The sequence below is a fragment of the Helianthus annuus genome, chromosome 12 (genome assembly GCF_002127325.2).
Source record: "Helianthus annuus cultivar XRQ/B chromosome 12, HanXRQr2.0-SUNRISE, whole genome shotgun sequence".
NCBI classification, from domain to species: Eukaryota; Viridiplantae; Streptophyta; class Magnoliopsida; order Asterales; family Asteraceae; genus Helianthus; species Helianthus annuus.
The window spans coordinates 69848409-69860827 of record NC_035444.2 but is presented as its reverse complement, the minus strand read 5'-3'; the positions used below and the strand labels follow the sequence as shown (position 1 = coordinate 69860827).

Sequence of the window (12419 nt, the reverse complement as noted above, 5' to 3'; positions counted from 1 at the left end):
AGGTTTTCCCGAGTAACCCTCTTGTATTAGCAATGTGTACGTACGAATTATTAAATGAAAGTTGTGATTATCTTCCTATGCTATGTGTTGTATGTATGTATAAAATAAGTATAAGTGTATAACAATGAACCGAGACCACAACAAACCTGACTCGAGACCACTCGGTCTCGAGTAAACAGTAACGGTTGGGCCGGATTGGGCCATACACCCCTTTGAGCCCACTCGAAACCCTTGTAGGGTGCACCACCCAAACCGAATATAAAACCCCTCATCCACCTTCTCCATTACACTCTCACACACTCTCTCCCTCACTAAAACCCTAGAACTACAAGACCTCCTCTCCTTTCTCTTGGACCAAACCGGTGACAACAAGGACACACGGCTCGGTTCAAGCTCGGAACCATCATTCGGAAGCTCACGCATCGACCCTTCATACCCTCACACTTCGAGTCTCTACCGGTTAGTGTTCTAATGTGTACTAGGTGTTATATGTGTGCTAGATGTCTTGTGTGCTTGATGAATGAAGTACATGCTTAACCTCTTTTGCATGATCTTGATTGATTTAGTGAGTACAAATCATGATAAACATGAAGATTGTTGTTCATCTATGATGTAGGTGCTAGATTCCTAGATAAAGTTATGGTTAGGAAGAATAAAGTGGTTTGTTAATGATCATGCTAACTTGACACATGAATAAGTAGAAAAATGTTTGAATTTGGTGTTATCATATTCTCGGTTGGGTGTGTGAATGATGATGATCGATAGTACATTAAACTAGGTGTATTATGCTAGCATAAATCGGTATTAAATGAGTATGTTTGTTTAGGATGAAAACCCTAATGATGAACCACATGAATATGATATGAATGTGTGGTAAACATTTGAAAATGCTAGTTTTGATCTGTTTTAGTTAAGTTTTAGACAAGGAAACATGTTTGTGCGATATCATTGGATAGTACATAACCTCAGGAAATCAGAATTCTGTTGCATAGTACAATTCGGGCAGATGCATCAGAATCACCAGGTAAACGACTCGAGACCAACGGTTGCGACTCGAGACCATGGAGCTACAACTCGAGATCGCAACGGTTGCGACTCGAGACCTGGTGTAACACCCTAAACCACTTTAAACAAAAAGTACGCAGCGGAAGTACGATCCTTAAAGTTCCTTTGTTTATAAATGTCTTGACATACTTGAAAGTACATTTTAAAATAACTCTTTTACGACAATTACATTCTTCGTTCTCATTTATGAAATGAAACATAACTTATTTTTACTAAATTGCATAATTACACATTCCCGTACAATCTATCTTATGACTCGATCTTCGACCGCTTACACCTCGTGATGATGATCCGTGATTCCGTACAACCTGCATTCACCAGATATATTCACATCATTAGTACTTGGTGACATTATATATAATCTAAGATTCATTATTATAGGATCACGTCGCGTTCTATCCTCATATACATTCCATTCGGTTGTCTTTCTAAATTCAAGTATTTCATTTCGATGTTTAACCTCCAATGAGTCAACAATAATGTACCTGCATATCATTTCTCAAAGGCAGCCCGGTTAGCATCGTTAATACTGATGTATATTTACACCATACATGCGTACATAAAAGTCTCACTCATTCGAATACATATGGTTCAATAACACGCATACAAATTATCTAATCCAACTCTTTCGAGTATGATAAATCCTACTTCATACACCTACCCCTCTATCCAAAGTCTTACATACAACTTACATTCTCACATATTCATAGTAACAATTCTTAGTCACAAACTACTATACATATAAGTCTCGTACATACCAACATACACGTAAACTCATTTCTATTCGCGTTTATTAATGGGTTCCATCTACTACATACAATTAATCTATTCATACATTCCTACATACTTATTTCGTTTCCACACATACTTGCTTACACGCCCCATTGTTACCCGTACCTTATAAACACTCTTTAATGAGTTTGAGCTACATTTCGGGAGCTTAAAAATGAGTTCTATAATCACCTGTACCTCACAAAACTATTTGGTAAGGTTGGGGTACATTATGGAAGTTTAACGGCTTGGGAATGGGTCTACAGGGTCTGAAATCGAAGAAAAACGAAGAAACGAGGCTGCTGGCGTCGGCTGGCGCGTAGACAGCAAGTTAGGGCGTCGGCTAACTGCTGCCCAGCGTCGGGGACGCTGCTACCAGCGTCGGGGACGCTGCCCTGCAGCACCGACGCCGAATTTCATTATTTTCGACGTTTTGACCCCCGTTCGCGCATCCCGAACTTCCCAAATAGTAAAATAACATTATTCCAAGCCATCAAATCATTCTAACACTTAACCCCAAGTTCCTACAACCAAATTCTATACTTTTATCTTACTTTCTTGATTTGACCCGTTTGAACTTAACAAGACTTTTCATTCATAACTAATTCACATATTACCCAATACGACTTTACTTACATTTGTTCTATCATTTCTTACCCATCCTTTCATGATTCTCATCCTTCTTGCAATCAAACTCATTATATATAAATAAATTAATTTGGGAATCACTTACCTTAAGCGTTCGTGATCGTGCTTGCTTCCTCACCTCCTTTTGACCCATTATTCTTTCGTGCTTGAGTCCGTGCCAATGTGGTTTCCTATCCATTCAAGTCATCATGTTCATAACATTGTTATTGTGTATGCTCATTCATATCAACACCCATTTCAACTCTTAGTTACATCGACTTTCATCAATAGTTCATGAACATGTATAAGGCATGAATTGACATCCACATTGTTCAACATCCACGAAACCTAAATTTCATCATACATGACACATACTTGGTCTAACACATATCTCATGATCTCCCAAATCTTACATATGTGTTAAGATTCCTATCCATAATATCTATACATTGTTAACTTTCAGAAAGTCAACCCTTCTAGCATATAATTTCCAACTTATGAACACACTTTTATCTTGATATGATTGACCATTGTAGTAACATCATACACATTTCATATTCATGTTGTGTGCCACATACAACTACATGATCACTTGATTTCACCCCCGATGTTCACGAAATCATTTTTAAACATATTAACGCTTTCATGATTCTACATACCAAGTTAGCCAATTTAACGTAATCATAACATCATCCATTACTAGTAAGTCCACAACATATACACTTAGTACACATCTATTTCTAAATTACCATTAAACTAATAATCCGACTCATGGTGTGCACCACCACACAAGCATAGAGTACTAGTTCCTAAAGCATACTTTATCGAATCACATAATCAACTACACCTTTTTCATGAAATCCTTCTATGATGCATTTCTCATGTTTAACTACCATCAATTATGTCATTATTACATTCTATACATGTTCATCTATTGTTAGCATACAAGTTCACATAATATTGTCATTTAGGCGTTTCGTCAAACACTTGGCGTGCGTACACATTTTAAGGCACAATGTACAAGTAATAAATGCCTAATCTTCCTAGTTCATAACATAAATCATCAAGTCTCCTACTAATCAACAAGTATCATTCTCACATAAACATCAACATAGCAAAATCTCTAGTTCATTTAACTCATTCTTGTTTAACCATAAATTATCAAAAACCCCAAGTTCTTGAACATGGGTTCTTTCATTAAAACTCCTAATTGAGATGATTAAATCATTATTAGCACTAACTTAAGTGCATCTAAACCCAAATTCAACCATCTCATTCTTTCAACTCACCCAATTTAGAGAAATTCTTCAAAACCCACCAAGAACTTCATTCAAAAGATTCAAGAGATGATTTGGGTACTTACTTAAGGCTTAGAAGATGATGAACACTTCAAAATTCATAGATTATCCATGCATGATTTTGAATTCCTTCTCTTCTCCTTCTTCCTTGATTCACACAAGAACACACACACTATGTGTGTGTGTGTCGACATATGCTCCTGCCCAAAAATGGGCTCTTCCATTTTTCCCCATGTTTTAATTAATAGACTTTCAATTTGGCCTCTTTTAGCCCTTATAGTTTTGTTTGTTATTTTTATTTAGCCACAAGATTTCATCCATATTTATATAACTTATAAGTTAGCTAACTTAAGTAACTTAGTTACCTCAAAGAAACTAGTTAATTTACTTCATGTTATATCATACGGAAACATATAGTGAATATAAATATTCGAGTTTTGGGGCGTTACAAGTCTATCCCCCTTAAAGGAGGTTTCGTCCCCGAAACCTTTCTCATTCCTACTCCTACCTTTTTATCGTACTCCTTCAAAAGGGCACACTTCAACACAAATACATTCAAGGCCATGGCAAAAGGTTTTATTCAAGCATAAACATGATTGTACGCATTATCCCTACCTTCTTAAATTAGTAGATTACTTTCATAATCAAATAAGAGTCAGAATCTGATCTAGAGCTCGTATTAGTGTCGTTTTCACTTTATAGTGCTATTTTCTAGCACACATCATCACTAGAGGTTCATTCATTGAATTCATTCCAAATGTATACTATTGCTCGTACAGACCTAAGTTTACAACTTGTTTCTAACTTTCTAATTAAGCATAATACATTCATACATTTACTAATTAAAATAAAAAGATTTATTTCATTCTACTCATGTATCATATACGATATTTCATTTTGTTCACCATGAGCCAACCCCAACATTCCATTACTAATGTTCCTTCTAATTACCTTCATATTCATATGAGGGGTCAACATATTATCATACGCATACTATAAACATTCGATGACCTATTAATACTACAACAAACCACTGTTTTTATACTTACTTATTCATATTGACACGGGGATTAAGCATAATTCTACGGTTACTATCATTACTTATACCATTCATACCTTTAAGTTAGCCTCAAATCACCTCATTCATATCACTTTACTATTAGCTTCATTCACGCACTACTTTTCCTCACTAGGCAAGTATGTTGCTCAAGTGCTTCGTGCGAGCGTTTAACGAATGCCCTAAACTTTTACTCAAAGGTTTTGGAACTGTCCTCTTAATGACATAATTTCCTTCTTATATTGGCCATTAAAGCTAAACATTTAATATAATAATTCTTACTCATAAATTTTAATATTTCCGCTTAACGACCACAATTGTGGGTGGAAATTTCCTCCAAAATTGACCTTTAAAGGTCATACATTACATATTATACCATACTTATTTTGTCGTTCGTTTATTATTAGGTAGCATCCTATCTATCAATTCTTACTTATCAATCATGAGTTAAACATTTTACTGACCTCGTCATCATTACGTAATTCAATGATCCATAAGTCGGGTCAATCCGCTTTTTCATAGTACCTTCCGTACCAGGATTGATTTCATTCATTCATGTATTAAGTTCCTGCTCTTGAGCATCCTTTCATCAGCTCTACTACTTTTATCATGCCAAGAATTTCACCATTCTCATCTGTAATATTAACGGTTAGCACATATCATTCAAATTTCTTTGAGTATGGCGTTTATCAATTTAACTTGTTTACATACTAGCCCTTTCTAGATTCTTTTAAAACATTAGTTCGCTTGACCCATTCTTAACGGGTCAATACATGACCATTCCTTAGCATAACATTTTCATTTATTTGACCCGTTCACAATTGGTCAACATATGACCGTTTCTTAACATATCATATTCATTCAGTTATTCAATTATTCGGTGTTAACTCACCCATATTCTTCCATAAATCCTTAACTTACTAGGCATACTACTATAGCTTTCATTGGTCTTCCCTACTTTGGCGAGTCAAATACTTCATACTATTTTACTAATACTTGATTAATAACTATCAACTTACTTTGTTTGACTTTTCGGAAGTCAATTTGTAAATACATTTCGACCTATGCTTACCAATTACCCAGTCCTGACACATCCCTCTCTAACCGAGCTATAAGCAACTATTAAAAAGACATAAACTTTATAAATACCAATGCAAGTCAAATCCATTACCTCGTTCCATCTGTTGAGTGAATATTCTTACTAATAAGTGAACGTTCCAACTGTTGAATGAATATTCTGGCTATTGAGTGAACGTTCCAACTGTTGAGTGAACATTCTTGCTGACGAGTGAACGTTCCAATTGTTGAATGAACATTCTTGCTAATGAGTGAACGTTCCAACTGTTGAGTGAACATTCTTGTTCACGAGTGAACGTTCCAACTGTTGAGTGCACATTCTTGCTAATGAGTGAACGTTCCATCTATAGAGTGAACATTCTCGCTAATGAGTGAACGTTCCAACTGTTGAGTGAACATTCTTGTTCACGAGTGAACGTTCCAACTCTTGAGAGACATTTACTTACGAATTCGGGCTTTTCATTCCACCTTCCATTCCTTTCTCTGTTTTTCGGATTCAAACATATCATTCATACTTTCTCGTTCTTTCCATGTTTTGAATCCGTCTCGCGGATTCTAACATATCATTCATACTTTCTCGTTCTTTCCATGTTTCGAATCCGTCTCGCGGATTCTAACATATCATTCATATTTTCTTTCATATTTGGTACTTTCAATTTCTTGAGAGCCTTACATTTCCTTTCACCCTCACGTCCACCTTCTCCCTAATTCTAACGGGCATACCTGTAACAATTATCACAGTCTCACGAACGTCATATGTTTCTTGTGTACTGGCCAGGTACACAATCCACATACTAGTTTCATGTCTTCGTGTAATCGTCACCTTATGTCCGAAGAATTAGTTTTCAGCACGTGTAACATTTTCAAACTTCATTACTATTCAATTATTATCTTTCATTTAAAATTCTCCTTCTATTGACAGGTTTTACCATTACATGTACTTACATATATTAAATCTACGTACCTAGAACCAATTTATCTTATTACGTGCCTTGGTGTCGGTCCTAGACCGTACTCGCAGATCATCCTCTCCAAACATCTATGCTTACCCTTGACATAACATACTGTTAGTTTTTTCTTCATATACATACTTAAATACACACTTACATTCGCTTCTACCTTTAGATCTTGATCGAGTCTTGGATTGTACGGGTTCCTGGTCACAAGAGCACGCATGTTTGAGTTCAAGTATTTGCCTCCTCATACTTGATTTCCCTCAAACCAGGGCTCTGATACCAACTTGTAACACCCTAAACCACTTTAAACAAAAAGTACGCAGCGGAAGTACGATCCTTAAAGTTCCTTTGTTTATAAATGTCTTGACATACTTGAAAGTACATTTTAAAATAACTCTTTTACGACAATTACATTCTTCGTTCTCATTTATGAAATGAAACATAACTTATTTTTACTAAATTGCATAATTACACATTCCCGTACAATCTATCTTAGGACTCGATCTTCGACCGCTTACACCTCGTGATGATGATCCGTGATTCCGTACAACCTGCATTCACCAGATATATTCACATCATTAGTACTTGGTGACATTATATATAATCTAAGATTCATTATTATAGGATCACGTCGCGTTCTATCCTCATATACATTCCATTCGGTTGTCTTTCTGAATTCAAGTATTTCATTTCGGTGTTTAACCTCCAATGAGTCAACAATAATGTACCTGCATATCATTTCTCAAAGGCAGCCCGGTTAGCATCGTTAATACTGATGTATATTTACACCATACATGCGTACATAAAAGTCTCACTCATTCGAATACATATGGTTCAATAACACGCATAAAAATTATCTAATCCAACTCTTTCGAGTATGATAAATCCTACTTCATACACCTACCCCTCTATCCAAACTCTTACATACAACTTACATTCTCACATATTCATAGTAACAATTCTTAGTCACAAACTACTATACATATAAGTCTCGTACATACCAACATACACGTAAACTCATTTCTATTCGCGTTTATTAATGGGTTCCATCTACTACATACAATTAATCTATTCATACATTCCTACATACTTATTTCGTTTCCACACATACTTGCTTACACGCCCCATTGTTACCCGTACCTTATAAACACTCTTTAATGAGTTTGAGCTACATTTCGGGAGCTTAAAAATGAGTTCTATAATCACCTGTACCTCACAAAACTATTTGGTAAGGTTGGGGTACATTATGGAAGTTTAACGGCTTGGGTATGGGTCTACAGGGTCCGAAATCGAAGAAAAACGAAGAAACGAGGCTGCTGGCTTCGGCTGGCGCGTAGACAGCAAGTTAGGGCGTCGGCTAACTGCTGCCCAGCGTCGGGGACGCTGCTACCAGCGTCGGGGACGCTGCCCTGCAGCACCGACGCCGAATTTCATTATTTTCGATGTTTTGACCCCCGTTCGCGCATCCCGAACTTCCCAAATAGTAAAATAACATTATTCCAAGCCATCAAATCATTCTAACACTTAACCCCAAGTTCCTACAACCAAATTCTATACTTTTATCTTACTTTCTTGATTTGACCCGTTTGAACTTAACAAGACTTTTCATTCATAACTAATTCACATATTACCCAATACGACTTTACTTACATTTGTTCTATCATTTCTTACCCATCCTTTCATGATTCTCATCCTTCTTGCAATCAAAACTCATTATATATAAATAAATTTAGTTTGGGAATCACTTACCTTAAGCGTTCGTGATCGTGCTTGCTTCCTCACCTCCTTTTGACCCATTATTCTTTCGTGCTTGAGTCCGTGCCAATGTGGTTTCCTATCCATTCAAGTCATCATGTTCATAACATTGTTATTGTGTATGCTCATTCATATCAACACCCATTTCAACTCTTAGTTACATCGACTTTCATCAATAGTTCATGAACATGTATAAGGCATGAATTGACATCCACATTGTTCAACATCCACGAAACCTAAATTTCATCATACATGACACATACTTGGTCTAACACATATCTCATGATCTCCCAAATCTTACATATGTGTTAAGATTCCTATCCATAATATCTATACATTGTTGACTTTCAGAAAGTCAACCCTTCTAGCATATAATTTCCAACTTATGAACACACTTTTATCTTGATATGATTGACCATTGTAGTAACGTCATACACATTTCATATTCATGTTGTGTGCCACATACAACTACATGATCACTTGATTTCACTCCCGATGTTCACAAAATCATTTTTAAACATATTAACGCTTTCATGATTCTACATACCAAGTTAGCCAATTTAACGTAATCATAACATCATCCATTACTAGTAAGTCCACAACATATACACTTAGTACACATCTATTTCTAAATTACCATTAAACTAATAATCCGACTCATGGTGTGCACCACCACACAAGCATAGAGTACTAGTTCCTAAAGCATACTTTATCGAATCACATAATCAACTACACCTTTTTCATGAAATCCTTCTATGATGCATTTCTCATGTTTAACTACCATCAATTATGTCATTATTACATTCTATACATGTTCATCTATTGTTAGCATACAAGTTCACATAATATTGTCATTTAGGCGTTTCGTCAAACACTTGGCGTGCGTACACATTTTAAGGCACAATGTACAAGTAATAAATGCCTAATCTTCCTAGTTCATAACATAAATCATCAAGTCTCCTACTAATCAACAAGTATCATTCTCACATAAACATCAACATAGCAAAATCTCTAGTTCATTCAACTCATTCTTGTTAAACCATAAATTATCAAAAACCCCAAGTTCTTGAACATGGGTTCTTTCATTAAAACTCCTAATTGAGATGATTAAATCATTATTAGCACTAACTTAAGTGCATCTAAACCCAAATTCAACCATCTCATTCTTTCAACTCACCCAATTTAGAGAAATTCTTCAAAACCCACCAAGAACTTCATTCAAAAGATTCAAGAGATGATTTGGGTACTTACTTAATGCTTAGAAGATGATGAACACTTCAAAATTCATAGATTATCCATGCATGATTTTGAATTCCTTCTCTTCTCCTTCTTCCTTGATTCACACAAGAACACACACACACACTATGTGTGTGTGTGTCGACATATGCTCCTGCCCAAAAATGGGCTCTTCCATTTTTCCCCATGTTTTAATTAATAGGCTTTCAATTTGGCCTCTTTTAGCCCTTATAGTTTTGTTTGTTATTTTTATTTAGCCACAAGATTTCATCCATATTTATATAACTTATAAGTTAGCTAACTTAAGTAACTTTGTTACCTGAATGAAACTAGTTAATTTACTTCATGTTATATCATATGGAAACATATAGTGAATATACATATTCGAGTTTTGGGGCGTTACACCTGGACCAAGCAACTTCAAAACGGACTTCAGGGACTCGAGACCATCAAGGTCTTGACTCGAGACCACACCGTGACAACTCGAGACGGGACTCGAAACCTCTGAGGTTGCGAGTCATGCCTGCACCACTCGAGACCAACCATTACCAGTTGAGACCTCCTGGTTGCGACTCGAGACCGCATGTTCTCGAGTCGAGACCACCTTGCCTCGACTGGGCTGCTCACTTTAGTTATTGGGCCATAACGTGATTTGTTTGGGCTGCCTGTTTAACTGAACTATGTGTTAGTTGTTACTGTTGACTGGTCCAACAGTAGAGCAGGCCCAATAGCTCAACATGTAACTGTATGTATGCATGCTATGTGTTAGATTATGTGTAAATTATACGTGACGTTCTCTGTACCCAAACCTGACCTATACTGGTAACCATGTTAGGACGTGGTGACCAGCGTGTTTGACAAGTAACCTAATCTGCCGAGCAACCCAATGTGAGTTCACACACTAAAAGCATGCGTCCCAGGGTGGGACACGGACAACTGCCAACTTTGGGAAAAATACTTTTGAACTATTATTTCCGGGGGAAATCCGAATGGGTATTTACTATCTCCGGGGGAGATACGTTTGGATATTATTTATAAATCACAACTAGCCAAGCTAAACGAAACTCTACCACCTTAAGTCCCTGCTTATAGTACCGATTAATCGCCGGGGGCGAACAGGTTATTAGTTGATAGCGCTATTAGGTTTGACAACCTCACACCATGACCGGGGGAGATCGGGCGTGAACTAGTAGACCTTGCATCATGGTCAATGACGATAGACATTGACTCGGGGCACAACAACTTTCCGTCAACAGTTTCGGTATCTACAGTTTAGTGAGCTTACAGATGGGGTTGCTCCCCACAACGTGATTATAAATGCTTTATCTAAACAACTTACGTTTTCGAAAACTAAAACTTGACACCTCGTGAACTCGCCAACATTATGTTGATACCCTTCTGCATGCTTTGCAGGTACCCAGTGATTCAGGAGCTTGCAGCTTGCGGATGTGTAGTGGTCGTCTAACCCGTGTGTTGGGTTTTTAACAAACTTGAACTAAGAACTTTGTTTTAATCCATTTTGTCTATGCTTCCGCTACTTATCTGAACTATTACTTAAACTTAAAACTTTTGAACTTTGACTATGATATTTGCTAACCTTGTGGTTGGCGAGTATTACTTATGTTATTTGTATTGCTCAGTATAATTGGTGGCTGGATCCTGTTCAGTCACGCCTCCAAGCGGTGGTGTTCCGCATGTGGATTTTGGGGGTGTGACAGATTGGTATCAGAGCCATTGGTTATAGTGAACTTGGTTTTAAAAAGGGGAAATCTTTTTGAGAAAAACTAGACTATAACCCGTGACTCGCGACGACACTACACACCAAGTGCAAGACTCAACACATTAGACCTCATAGCTCGGACTAGTGTTTACTTGCTTGCTTGCTTTATGTTTTCTGTTTTGCTATACGTACTAGTGTGCCTAGTTAGATAGATACACCTCCCTCTTCTATCTCATTCTCGCTACATTACGACATCACACTCATACTATGTTTTCTGATTATGAAGACAATGAGTGGACGCGGAAGAGGAAACATTAACATGACTCAGGCTCAATTCACTAAGCTGCTTAACACGGTGGCTGCAGCTTTCGCAGCTCACCCTGGAGGTAAACTCGTTATCTTAGGATGTTTAGATCCTACTGCCGCATCGTCTTTTCACCCCTAAACCTATGTGCTTCGCTTCTCACAACAGGTCAGCATGCACCTGCACAACCACACGTGTGTACTTTCAAAACTTTCATGGATTGCAAACCTCTCCCATTCAATGGCACTGAGGGTGCCATAGGTCTTCTGCACTGGATTGAGAAAGTCGAAGCTGTCTTTGCTGTCTGTGAGTGTCCCCCTGCGAATTGGGTGAAGTTTGCTACTGGTACGCTTGAAGGAAACGCGCTTTCCTGGTGGAAGGCGCAAATTCAGATGTTTGGTTTGGAAACCGCTAATGCTACTGCGTGGGAGGATTTCAAGGACATGATTAAGGAGGAGTATTGTCACAGGGATGACATCCACAAGCTCGAAAACGAGTACTATGAGCTCAAGATAGTTGGATCAGAGATCCAGGCATACACCAAACAGTCCAA

At 37.3% G+C, this 12419-nt stretch overlaps 1 long non-coding RNA gene across 1 annotated transcript; it reads right to left on the bottom strand.

The window, feature by feature from the left end:
* Positions 1-1158: 1158 nt before the first annotated feature.
* LOC118484728 lies at positions 1159-3960 on the bottom strand. The gene is made up of 3 exons (XR_004874192.1): positions 3827-3960; positions 2570-2654; positions 1159-1373 (listed from the first exon to the last, which is right to left on the bottom strand). It is a non-coding gene; the product is annotated as an uncharacterized LOC118484728 (long non-coding RNA).
* Between the last annotated feature and the right edge of the window lie 8459 nt (positions 3961-12419).